Genomic DNA, 14,518 nt, shown 5'->3' with positions numbered 1-14,518 from the left:
CCAACAAAATTTTACTTTCAGTTTGTTTTAAAATAGTTCCCTTTTCCTCTAGCAATTATATTGTGCACTACAACAAACTCTATGGTAAAATACTGTAAGTCATATTAAAATGCTCTGGCTTCCTAAATATAATGTAAAACATTTGGACTTCATTTTCTTCCAGACACATTAAGTTTTTATGACTTCTTTTTGAAAGATTGTGCTGGGCTCCATTATTCATATTTTTTTCTGCTCTGGCACATAATCCATTTACCAATAAATTTATTATAAGGTGTATTTTGGAATTCTTGTATTTTGGAATTTTTTAAAATTCTTTTCTGAGTTCATCTAGAAATTAAAATTAATGCCTCAGACAAATGTAATCAATTACCTGGAAGTCAATCTAAATATAAATGTTCAAGTGTAAGCATAGTGCAGTATTGCACTCTTCTATGGTGTTCAAAAATAATATAAAACAGCCAAGTTGTAGTGAGATGTCCATTTTTCTATTATTTCATTCCATGTTTGAAAAATAAAATTATTAATTCAGTAAAAAAATAAATACTTTCTTCACACATTCTTTTTAGCAACAAAAATTAGGCACCATCCAATCCTACAGAAAATATTTTTAGATTTACATTAAGAAACTACCTTAGGCACAAAAAATACTTGTGGAAAGCTAAATTAGAGTTTCCATCAAATGCAAAACCACACCTTTTAGTTTCTCATAAGGTCTAAGGTTTTTAAGAGGTGGCTGAAGGCAGCTTCTATTAGAAGTATTGGCACGTACCATCACCATGAACCTCATCACACATCTGTAACACTCAGTTTGCTTTGAAACTCTTGACCACATGTGGTTTACAGTCAGCCTCCAGCTTCTGGAGTTAAGGTTGTTGTTTGAACAAATAGCATTAGAAAGCTTTGTTCCTAAAGGCCAAAATGGGTTTTGCTTCATCTCTTTCTAAACAGAATTCTGCACCTGCATCTGCCACCAGAATTCCTTGCAACTTTATCTTCTGGAAAATAAATCTCTTTTTCCTGCCTGCTTGCAATGCATCCTCCTTATGATAACAATCATAACTTCTATGGGGTAAGAATGCACCCGGTGCATAAAACAGAGCTCAATGATCCCCAGTCAGGCAGGAATTTGACAGAATAAACACAACTCTTCTTTCTTTCAGACCCATGTTGAATACAAGGCCCAAATTGTAAAACTTCAGAAAACTGTATCAATGGATAAATTTAAGTCATATCAAATTAGATATTTTCCAGCTCCTGACCCTGAACCTTTTGTTAAAACTTGAACTCTGCAAACCAAATTATTTTTAGCTTCAAAACTCTTGGCTAATTTATTTTCATTTTGCATGTCTTTGTGCTTCCAGTTTCTGGCAACTTCTACAAGTAAGAATGCCAAAGTCCTCCATTCAAATTGTATCCTCAGCCAAGTGAAAAGGGGAAAACACTCAAAATCATGCAAGACAGTCTTTTCTCATGAGTTTTCTGTTCTCATGAACTTTGTAGGCCAATTTTGGATATACAAAAGTTCATCATGTAAGAGACATCAGATAAGGAACCAAACTTCTGGGATTCACCCATTTGTCACTGATTCCTCTTCCTTCTGAAAAAAAAAAGTGAGACCACAGAAGGGAAGAAAAAACACAATGAAAGGAGAAAAGTCTATAAATTAAAAAATATTAAGATAAGATTTGTGAACAGACTGAAAAGAAAGTCCTGAAGAAATAGAAATGGCAATAGAATGAGCAGAGCTGCATTCATGAGGTGAACTCTGGAGAGGAAAAACTGAATAAGATGGGCATCTAATTGGATATAGACCTGTAGTTTGTCTTAGAAGTTAAAACAAGTGCCTTAACCTGAACAGTTTAGTTTAGACAGCCACAGCTGAGGCAAATATTACCTATTTACTTTCTTATCAACTTCTTTATTCTTTCATGTAGATGAGTAAATCTTTTGTTTTGCAATGTTGGTAGTATTTTAGGAACCTCATTTTTTTACACAGGTGTTCTGGTTTTGGTACTTTTCTTCACAGTGGCTGGCACGGGGCTCTGTGTTGGATTTGAGCTGAACACAGGGTTGATGATATAGATATGTTGATATAGATATGATATAGATATGATATAGATATGATATATATGTTTTTGTTATTGCTGAGCAGGGCTTACACAGAGCCAAGGCTTTTTCTGATTTTTGTACTGCCAGGCTGGTGAGGAGGCTGGGGGTGCCTGGGAGTCTGGGAGGAGCTGGGACAGGCGATCCAAACTGACCAAAGGGATATTCCAGAACATGTGACATCGTGCTCAGTGTATAAAATGATGCAAAAAAGGAAGGAGAGGATCATCATTTGTACTGATGGCATTTGTCTTCCCAAGTCACCATTACACACGATGGGTTCTGCTCTCCTGGGGTTGGCAGAACACCTGCTTGCCCTGCGAAGCACTGAATTAATTCCTTTTTTTGCTTTGCTTGTGTGCACAGGTTTTGCTTTTCCTGTTAAACTGTGTCCTTACCTTAAGCCCTGAGTTTTCTCACTTTTACCCTTCCACTTTTCTCCCTTATCCCACTGCTGGGACAGAGCTGCTATGTGGGGATTGGCTGCTGGCTGGGGTGAAACCCAGACAACAGGTCACTGATGGACTATTTATAACAGGCCTTGGTAACTGTGAGAGATGCATCAAAACTCTTGATTATAACAGAAACCTCTACCACAATTTTGTGGATAAAACCTGTATATTTGAGTACTGGACTATAATATAGGGGAACATAATGCAGGGGCAAAAAAGCAAGGTGTGGGGAAAAGGACAAAAATCTATTCACGTTGTCTTGCTTCACTTACATTTGCATACCTGTAGATCCATCTACCCAAGCACTGCAGTGTTCTCTGAACTCACACCATGCCTGCTGCACTCCTCTAGCTATTTACAGCCTCTTGACATAAAAAGCCTTAAAAAAATGCTTTTATCTTGGAACTTGGAATTATAGACACTTTAGTTGTATGGTTCTTATATCATCTGATCAAATACTCCTAATCTTCTGAATTTTTACAGTATTGTATGACCTTTAACCCCATGATTTTCATCACATTTGTCAGGACCTCACATAACTTTGAAAATGTACATGTGTAAAAGGCTATTGTTATTAGCATCCATGGATACCTGGATTTCTGGGATCCCCTGCAATGCCTTCATGGGTACAGGCTGGTTTTGACTGCTATGAATGATGTTCTTCTCATTCACCAGACTAATTTTACCTAATTCACCAGGCTATTTAAACTAATCTTTCTTTGCTGAAGTCATAGGTCTGCAAAATCTACTTTTTTTTCACTAAAAGAGCCCACTTTTGTGGCTAAACTGATAGTGTATTGATTAATGTTTAAAAATTTCAATTTTATTCTTCAGTTCTGAAAACCACAGAGCAAGAGTGACTAATGGAAGATACCCCTTAATAACAATACAATGCATACACTAAATATGCAAGTGTCAATGAGAAATATATAGATATTGATTATGTAGAGACATATTTGTAAATGCTGTATATGGAAATAAATAAGTAAGCAGAGGTTAGAGTATTTTTCCTTTAAAAAAAGTAGGGTTTTTTTCCCTACAAAACCCTCTCCTCCAAAAGATAAGACAAGCTGCAGCCTGATATTACACAGTGGCCACCCTACAGCTCTTAGCATTAGCTAGCAAGTTCTCCTATTAGTTAAAGCAAGTATTTTTCCAAGAGAGTCAGTTATGGGGTTCTCTGATACCAGAATATTTTCTTTCCTATAGGAAACTCAGCTTCCCAAAAGGGCTGGGAGGAATGCACAAGTCCTGCCCTCACACTTAGAGCTCCATACTTCATTCCATAACTCATTTCTCATTTTCCTCAACAAGAACTTTCAAACAAAAGGAGACACTACAATCAGTAAATATCTGAAAAGTTCCTCCTTGATTGTAGACAGCCTTGGGTCTGCTGTTAAAGAGAACACTGCACTGTTTTCTGGCACTAATAGAAATGTCCTTTATTAGAGATACCTGATCTATGTTGCAGAAATACAGAATTCTGGATAAGAGCCAGTGTCCTGGATGCAATATTCCTAACAGTGGGGTTATCTTGTTGCTCCAGTGTAATGCAATTCAGAATAAGAAGAGCCTTGTCACCAGCCACCTTCTTTTTCAGCCTGACACAACCTTGTATAGTTTCAGGAAGGCATTTTAATTTCTGTCCTCTTGGAGGTAAATTCCTGGCATCTGAGTGGGTGAATCTGTGGCTCACAAGGTGCTGGGGTAATCACCAGGAGCAACAAGTCTGACCTTTGCTGGTCCTTCAGCCAACCTCTCGTGTGCCTGGTAATGCATTCCTAGGGATGAAGTTTCCACTGAAACATACATTTCCTCAGTGAAATGCAGTTAGGAAAGGTTACTCCTTCCCTTAAACATTTCAGCTTTATGCTGAATGCTCAGTGGGATGTATCCAGCTTTGCTGACTCTGAAAGGCTTGAGGCCCAGCCATTACTTTGAGGTGCATCTGTCTGCACTTAAAGGGAAGGTGCCAAAAATAGCAAAGGTTTAGATCTCCGCAGCCAAGATTTCTGAAAACACAGACCAAAAAGCAGTAATTCTGACATTAAAATGAGTCAATAGATGAAAGATTACAGTACAAGGTTAGAAAACAAAGCTGCCCTTTGGCACGCAAATCATTCTCACCAGCCTTCCCTCAGGCCAACAGCTTTCTCATGATGTTCTAGATTGCAACAAACACTGGGCAGTCTGCATGGGGTCCACAGGGAAGGTCTTCTTCCCACCACCTTTAAATGAGTGTTTGTTCCCTAAGCTTCTCAGAAAACTTCCAACATCTAAACACTACAGGCTCCCACCAGCTGTCTCCCTCATGCTCCATACTGGCCATTCCATCTTCTGCTCCAGATGCACATTCCTGGATAGACCAAAAGAAATATCCCAGGAGCTACAGCTGTCCCAGAGAGCAGCATCCAGGACAAGTCAACCAGGGTCCTTCTCCTGCTGCCCAGCCACTCTGCCAGACAACACCACGCAGTATATCAACAAGTAGTAGGTACTTCAAATGAACCTTCCTGCATCTCCTCCATCAGTTTCTCTTATTTTATCTTCAGGGATTACAGCTTTGTTGACTGAAAAAGAAAAAAAAGACAAAACCAAACCAAACCAAACCAACAAACAAACAAAAACCCAAGAGAAACCCCAGACAAAAAAAAACTCCCAAAACTTTCCTCTCTCCCCAGACTTTAACTGGTGAATGTTTTCTCTTTATTTACCCTTGTGGTGTATGTTCACAGATACTCCTCTGATTTTTCTAAACTCAGTTGAGAAGCTCAAAGTTCTTTTTAACAGTCATACATTTCTTCTATGACTTGTCACTTGTATGGTTCATCATATCTTGACATACATACAACCTGACAAACATCAAAGTTTTAATCTTTGCTGTTTCTGATAACCAACTCTTTTCCTTACAATTAGCTCTTTCAATTTATATTTCTAATCCTGTCTCTGGTCATAAATCTAAAGCCAGTGTGGGTTTATAAAATGGACCTGTTCATGTCTGGAGATTCAGAAGATTATTTCTTTAAAATTTCATGACCAATTCAAAATGCTGCTAATAAAAGTGCATTCAGAACTGGCCAACCTTCACTTACAGTGGTGTTCCTTTACTGCCTATTTGCCACTAGCTGCTTAAAAGGGTAATCTGGCAGATAACACATAAACAAGCAAACTTCCAGTGTCTGTGATGTCTCTGTCTCAGGTAGCATCCTTCCTCTCTGTGTCTCAGTTCTATGCACAGGAGCTGTGTAGGCCATGGTACTGTGCAGGAACAAGCTCTTGAGAGTTGTTTTACAATTCACTCTAAAGTCTGTGCTGGAGAACAACAAAACTGTATTTGTACTTGACTAATTACACAGTCTGTTCTGAACCCCTTAAAGTCCCCAGTAGTGATGATCATCCCTGTCATTAAAAGTTTTCGATCTAGTATGTCAGTGGAAGTTAAGGACCCTTCAATTCATATTCTGATGGCCTCACTTATCCTTAGTGTCTCAGGGGGCATTTATCTTTTGCATAGAAGTTTATGTTACATCTCCATGAGACTTTGAGCATGGCAAAGGATGAGACTTTTTTCTGGCAAAGGATTTGTAAACTTAGGACATGATTCACGTAAAATGTGTCTATAATTAAATGCACGGTCCATGTTTTTCAGTCTGGTAGCTCCTAAATCTAGAAACATCTAATATACTTCTGATTCCCTTCTGGTTATCCTGACTGTTCTGTAAGCAGAAGAAGTACACACTTTATAAAGGCTGGATTCTGCAGCAGCTCTTCTGGAAGGAGCTGGAATTTTTGGAAGGTTCCTAAACTGAAAGGATCATCTGTGCTCCACTGTTGAAGAACACAGAAAAATCTCACTCTGATGGAGAAATGGCGATCTGCAAAGTAGAAATATGTATGAGAAATGAAGAAAAAAATCCTTTTCATATGGTTCAGATGACAGGAATTTAGCTGAAGTATTTTGTCCAGTTAAAGGTGCTGCCCTTTGACAAAACTATGGATCAGAAAAAGAGAGTGCAAATAAGAACAAAGAGAAAGTCTAGGAAAGGATACCTAAGGGGGGAAAAAATGAAGGATACTGGAAAAATTGTTGAAGTACAAAACAGAAATAAGGGCCTTTCCTTGGGATGATTTCTGTTCATCTGTTCTGTCTTACCAATAAAATCTTAAGGTCACCCAGTGCAGACAACAAGTGTTTCCACAATTGTCTGAGCTTCTAAATATTTTAGAACAAATGATAGGATGTAGGAATTTAGCTTCCTTCCTTACTTTGCTATCCTTATTGATGGATCTAGTAATAGCTAGTAATTCCACTAACATCTGACTTCAAAAAGGACACTACTCTTCAGATTCTGCTCTGGATTCAAGAAGGATGAGCTCAACAGTTAATCTTCCACTGCTGTTCTTTTCTTTGTAAATAAAATTCCACCAGCTGCTACATTTACGCCTCTTGAAAAGTGAAGATGTCACTCTTCAAATATTTTAGTGGTGATTGCTTGGGGTTTTTTTATGGCTTTGTCACTAGCCTGTTATTATGTGAGTTTTTTTCCAGATATGGTGTTTGTATCAAACCAGTAAGAAATAGCCATGGTGCCAGAATGTTGAGTTTACGTAAACAGAAATAATGTAATTTTAACCCATGGAATCTTATTTATGGAGTGTTCTGGACACTTCTCCAAGGTCAGTAGATCTGGGTCAATGAACATCAATGATATCCAGAGGGTAGAAAGAGTCATTTTTAAACATGCTGTTTTCCAAAAATGCTTTTGAACTACTAGGTCATTCAAGATTTCCAGACTTTGACAATCAGGGAATTTTTTAGATTAGACTTTAAATACCTTCTATAACCCTGAACTCACACAATATATGGGCAATAAATGGGAAGCTTTCAAATCAGTGGAACCAATGAAGCACATTAAGCACCTCTCATGTACTCCAATACTGTGCCCATGTTGAAGCAGCTCTTCTTTATTCTCCTTTTCCTTGAGTTTCAATGCTACCCGTGTAAGAGCATGAGCTATGAATATGATCTTTAAAGGGGTGTTGTTAGGGCCTGAACAATTATGAAGAAAAATCCTTTCCTGACATCAGTGACTAGTCAGAATATATAGCAAATCTGAGTATATGACTAAAAATCGAAGGTCAGTTATTCAACTGAAATGTCAGTGACATTTTAGGGCCTATGAAATGAAGGGAAAGTTCAATACTACAAAATATCACAAGCTGATCACAATTAAAAAGAAAAAAACTTACAATATATCTTCCTTCTAGGGTATTTCACTTCTAATTTAAGCCAATGACAAAGTGTCTAAGGAAAATATTGTTTAACAATTTAATTGCTAGAAAAAGTACAGTATCTTACATGTCAATAAGTCAAAAACTTCAGAGTAAAGTTTACCCTAACCCCCTAACCAGTGTTAAAGTAGCTCTGTCTTTGTGGAAATTTTGTTTATCTGTAGGAAGTAATACTGTAGTGGATAGTAGTAATGTTGGCAGTGTAAATGGCCATTAGGGAAATGATAAAATTTATTCCAAAAGCTAAACATTTTTTAAAAATGCTTCATTTGCCCTGCTATTTTCATTGCTTTTTTCCTTCCTGATGCTTTTATTCAACTTTTTCAGACTTTGCCAATCACACAGCAGTCTTTCTTGTTTTACACTCAGACAAGGATTCCCCAAAAATCTCATGCTAAGACCATGAAAAACATTAAAAAAACCCAAAACAAACCAAAATCAAAAACACACATACAAAAAAAAAAAAAAAAGCCACAAAAATACCCCAAACCTTATATTCTGCCCTTGTGTTCAGGCACAGATATACATGTAATGGGGCTGTGGCAAGAAAAAAACAGATGTGTATTATTACCTTGATTAGCACTGAGTAGGCTGTCAGGAGTCTGATTCATCTTTCCACACATAAGCATCTGATGTCATTTCAGGAATACTCTACATATCCTCCAGCTGCAGGTCTCAAAGATCATGGCTCATATCAATATCATATCTTCTGGCCCACTGATGATGTCTCAGATTCATAAACATAAATATCTAGGATAATTTTAGGCAGCCAAAAGTAGCTGAAACACTGCCAACAGAAAGTTTTCATTAGGGTGAAGTTGTTCTCTGGGCTCAGAGCAATTAAAAGAGGCTCAGTTAGTTTGGCACATCTGACACATCTGAAAAAGTCAAGAGGAAAATAAATAGCATAAGCAATAAAGAAAGTATCTAGGCTGTTATACTGAGCAACAGACCAAAAGCAAGGCCTGAATGTATTTCAACTCCAGTGATGGATATCCAGAAATTAGGACAGAAGAAGCACTGGGCAGACAATGAGTAGTCACCCTGATAGAGCAGCACATCAGAGGCCTCCTGACAGGACAACCAGAGCAATGCATTCTTTGTAGGCTACCAGCTTTAGAGGGGCAGGATGAATTGGTGAGGGAATAGTGCTGCACCTGAAATGCTGCAGTTCCAGTATCACAAGAAAAAATAAACACCCTGAATTAATAAGGGGAGAAATCCCTCATTCTAAAAAGAAAAGCATAATACTAGAACTGTTCTACAGAGCTCATTTTGGAATTAAAATAATGATCAGGAAAAGCTGAACAGGAATAGAGAAGTGGCAAATATTGAAGATTTAGTTATAATAGGAGATTTCAGCTTCACAATAAAAAAACTGCTTCCTCAACCATCCAGTTGAGGGACCTATTAAATATGACACTATTCCAGATTTAGCCTTGAGTGTTCCTAGGACTTAGTTCAAAACATTAATGGGAAGACTCTTCTGCCGTAATATTCACAATAAAACTGGTTACAAAGCTGTAATAACAAGCAGTAAAGTAAATCAATGCATCACAAGGAATTTCATGAAAGAAGACTCTCTTAAGTCAGAAAATTAGGGGAGAGGGGAAATAAAACCACCAACAAAATTAACAAATAAACCGCAAAGCACCAACATAAAGAAATCACACACCAAATTCACAAGAAATGCAATCATAAAAGCAAATCTCTACAAGCAGACTAAAGTCACTTCAAAAAACACCAGCATAGTCAGATAACCTCAATGCTAACTTCTGCAATTCAGAAAGAAATTTAAAAGTACTAAAAAAGAGACAGAGCTATCTGCCACTCACTCAAGAGCTCTGGCATAGCTCCAACATAAAACTGCAGAACTGCTGGCTGAGGTATACAACCTGTCATGCAAGTAGCCATGATGCCAGAGGACTAACAATTAAACTCCCTTCCACAGAAGGGGCTCTGCAGAAAAACCTGGGCTCCACAGACTAAAGCAACAGATTTTCAGCCAGTTGGTGAGATGATAGGGTCTATAATTGTGATCTAGACTACAGAACACCTGGAAAAATCAAATCCATCATGAAAAAATCTGTGTGACTTCTACAAAGGGAAAATTCTGCCTCACTAGCCTAGTGCTCACAGATGAAATATATTCAGATTTTTTAAAAAGCTTTTATAAATCTCCAAACTAAATTTATTATTGTCAGAAAGCAGCAGAGAAGGGCTGTTCCGCAAGGGGCAAGCCAAGAGCCAATGTAAGTACAGCCCAAGCAGGTTTCTCACCCTTGGTCCCTGAGCCACAGCACTCCAAGGCCATGTGGGAGAGCACAAGGGGTGACATCCATCACTCAGTGATGGCCTGGTAGAGAAGAGCAAGGTATTGAATCTGGCCCAGGCTTGTTTCAGGATGTCCTGCCAGGAGGAGCCAGAGAGAAAGCAGATTACAGCACAGGCCCAACCATGAGACAGGTCTAGAGACAAGGTTAAACCAGCAGCATAATAAAATCTCACCCAGAGAGCCTGGGCAAGATGACAAAAGGCCAAGAAAAAGATTTACCTGCAGCATGGCTCAGACTCAGGGCTAGAGCAGAACTGAAACACCTGGGCTCTCAGTTATAGGTGTGGATGTGACCCCAGGCAAAGACAGGGAAATTAAGGCTTATTGCTGCCCAAAGACCCTGACAATAACAGAAATTAAGTCACCACTGAGCTGTATTAAATGTCCTATTATGAAATTATAATTGGTTAGACAAGAGGAAGCAGTGTTTCAGTAGTGGTGTCCCTTGGGGAGTGCTCTTTGAACTGGTTTAATTCACATCTTTATCAGTGATCTGATGAGAGGAACATGGTCATACAACAACATAGTGAAATGTTCAAATCTGGCAATGATACTAAAACCTTTCACCTACTGAAATTCTCGGTGGGTGGGCAAAAAGTGGTGAGTGAGTTTCAGTATAGAAAAACAAAAGGTGATTTAAGTACAGAGCTATGAATATGAATTGGGACCTGTATCACCTCAGTTCTGAGGAAAGGCTGGGGGAGCTGGGCCTGTTTGGCCTAGAAAAGAGAAAACTGAGAGGGGGTATTGTCAATGCATTCAAGCATCTGAAGAGAGAGTGTCAAGAGGATGAAGCCAGGCTCTGGTTGAGCAATAGGACAAGAGGCAACAGGAAGAAATGGAACACAGGAAGTTCCACCTGACTATGAGGAAGAACTTTACTATGCAGGTGACTGAGCACTGGAACAGGTTGCCCAGAGGCACTGTGGAGTCTCCTTCCCTGGAAACATTCAAAAGCCATCTGGACATAATTCTGTGCAGGATACTCAGGGGGACCCTGCTTGAGAAGGGCTATTGGACTAGGTGGCCTCCAGTAGTCTTCCCAGCCTTACCCATTCTGCAACTCTGTTATTCTTTGAAGTAGAAGTTATATATATCATGTGTACAGATGCAGTTCTCTGGTCTAAATTCAGCAAATCAATGTGCAGGTCGAACATTTGGAGTCAGCTCTCTGAAATTAGCTTAGTCTGCAGGAGCAGCCTAAAAAGAAGCACTGCAGTGTACTGTGTCACTAGAAAGGACATGGAGAATTTCATGGAGATAATTTTGCCAATGCTGAAAACTTTGTCACACCTGCATTTGGTATAAGGTGTGTAGTCCTGGTCTTCACCTCTACAGGGAGTAGGAGATAAATAAAGTGCAGAGGAAGACTCTTAAAATGATCAGGAGGATGAAGTAGCTGCCATACAGTAGGAAACTAAAAACTCTGGGACATTTAAATTTAGTAAGTAGGAAGCTGAATGTTATATTCACGAAGCTTACAGCATGGTTAAAAAGAACACAAAACTTTTTTTCAGTATGATTCAAAAGACTGTAACAGCAGGCACTGGCTGAATTAGCAGGAGGGTGGTATGAAACAGCTCTAAAATGAAGTACATTTTTTATACAAAGGGTAGTGAACCTCTGGAACTGTTTTGTCACAAGATTTTGTGGAGGCAAGAAATATCAGCAGGCTTAAAAGGGAATTAAATTTAAGGACAGCAGATCTACAAACAGATACTTTTCAACTACAAATTGCTCTGAATAGGAAGTGGTTCATTCTTTACTGTTCAGCATGGTATCCTGATTGTTTATCCTTAAGGCGTTGTTGTTGGACAGGCTGTTATAACTGGCAATGTAACAGCTATCTGCAGTTTATCCACATTTACTCAAACTACTCTCTTTGCTGATGCCAGCATGAACAGGGAGCAGAAATTCCAACCAGCTTTATAAAGCAGAGGAGGGTGAAGGGTTTGGAAGCCAAGTGGGCAATCTAGAACAATGCAGAGAGGAACACCAAGCAGATTATTTAGGCTCCCACCTCCAATGATCTCTGAACTCCTTGATACACATTGTATGTACCTGGATCACCCAACTTCATAACAGACTCTTCAAATTGTTATGGTTCAGTATGATATTTGTCTCAGGAAATTCCCTGAGCTAAAATAGCTGGAGGTCAGAAGAGTATTTGGGAGAAATACCTCCATGGTTGCCCTCTAGGATTACCCTTGCTCTTGTAAAAGGATACTGGTCTGAGTCAGCATGGCTGCTCCTACTCTGACCTGTGCTCCTGCCATATATTGACTACAGGAAGAGAATGTGCTAATATTAAATTTGAAATTAAATCTACTTATCCACTGAAACCAGACAATGTCTGGTTTGATTCCTTTGCACCAGTCAGCTTGACCAGTTGGAGGTCTTAAACATTTAATATTTGAAAACAACACGTGGAAGACAATGTTTGTGTACAAACCTCATTGACTATCTGTCACCAAATAAAATTTGGTCACTTTTTGGAGGTGCTATGAGGTAGCTTAAAATTTCAATGGTTATTCTGTTCATTGCTATTTTGATCCTCTAAAGGCCACATCCATGACTTGCATATGGCTTGTTAATTTTAGTATATTTTAAAGTGGTCATTTGAATGTCATTGTGCTTAGATAACATGCTGGATTTAGTACTTTGTAACAGATTAAAATACATTCAAATATTTTCCTTTAAATCACACAGTAAAATAACATGAAGACTATATAATTAATCTACACTCTATAATTACATGACTTCACTTTAGTCTTACATAAAGCCCCACTATTTCAGAAACCAGGTCTTGAAAAAGTTTAAGAAAGAAGTGCTAACTCAACATGCTGATGGAAAGCCAAAGCCTGGAGATACTACGTGACTTCCTTGAAGTTCCTCAGGGAGCAGCAGAGAGGCTAAACTAGTGCTAGATCTCTTGGGTTCTGAATCACAACGACAACACTGCCCTCCCTCTTCTCACTACTTCTACTCAAGCCACAGCTTCCTTTGGATCACAGATGCCAAACATCTGCCTGGGTGAGGCTAAGCAGTAGCCAGTGAGCAAGGCTGCCAAGCTGCTCCCTGCAGACAAGGATCAGAGCCTGCACGTAGCCAGAAAATGTCCAGACGAGGATGTTAACAGAGAAACATCTCTAGCAAGAGTCGTGTGTTTTGGCTCCTCCTCTGCCTTATGCAATAACCCATCATGGTAACCCAAACTTGGAATGAGGAAAAAACCTATAAAAACTAAGTTTATCCAAAAGAGTATTTTCTAGGCTTCCTCTGGGGTCAATGCAATATTTGCTTACTCTGAGCAATATTGCTCTCAACAATACAGACACTGTTTGAACAATCCAGACAGAGACTGAGCAATTGCTCTTAACAATGCAAGCAATTAAACTTGCCAGCCAGAGAGGTTAGCAGAGTAATGAAACTGGAAAACTCTGCTATCTTGGACTATTTGCTTAGAAGTGAAAGGAAGTACCAAAAGAAGCATTCCCAAGAGCTAAATTTCATCCAGTACCCCAGAACTGTTCTGTTCGGGAGAGAAGGGCCTGAAAGCAGTAATCTGAAATACAACTTAAATGTTGCTGGAGAAGAATGTTTCCCTTCTTTGCTTGTAAAGATGGCCATTTGGGGAAAGCAGCTTCCCATATGTAACTCGGGCCTTTGGACACGATCCCAGGGCTTCTGGCCTCTGTGAAGGAATTACACAAACTTCAGAGGGACTCCTGAGACCTTGTGAGCTGTCTCTTTCTGACACAGGGGCTTGAACTTTTTTTCCCACTCACCTGGTTTTCTCAGGTCCATTATACTTCCATGTCAGGGCATATCCTGTGGGATACATTATATATTAACTAACTAATATTAACGTATTCTTCTTTGTGTCCAATCTTTAGATCACAGTGATTTCAAGTCCAGATAATGTGTCATTAGGAAGAAAACCAGTGCTTATAGCAAATTTTTTGCTAAGAAGCCCGGAAAATCTGAGCTAGAATAGAGAAAACAATTTAACCCTTCTTTTCTTGTCTGTCTCTCTATTCTGCTAATGGATCTTCATTGGGTTATTCCCACAACCAGATCATATGTTTCCAAAGTGTGCACAACTTTTACTCAAAGATTTAAATTGTGAGAAATTGCATATCCTTAGTTACAACATTTTAATAGTTACCTTCACAGTCAGTAGTGGCACCTGGTTTACTTGGTTTTGATTTCCAACTGCTGGACCTTTTGTTTTCTATTTTAAGCTGCTTTATTTTTCAAGCAACATAAATTGCTTTCCCCTTGGAAAAGCATATCAAAACTTAGGACTAAAAAATCCAGAACCCTTCACAAT

The sequence above is a fragment of the Parus major genome, chromosome 3 (assembly GCF_001522545.3).
Source record: "Parus major isolate Abel chromosome 3, Parus_major1.1, whole genome shotgun sequence".
NCBI lineage: Eukaryota > Metazoa > Chordata > Aves > Passeriformes > Paridae > Parus > Parus major.
This window is presented reverse-complemented; position numbering follows the sequence as displayed.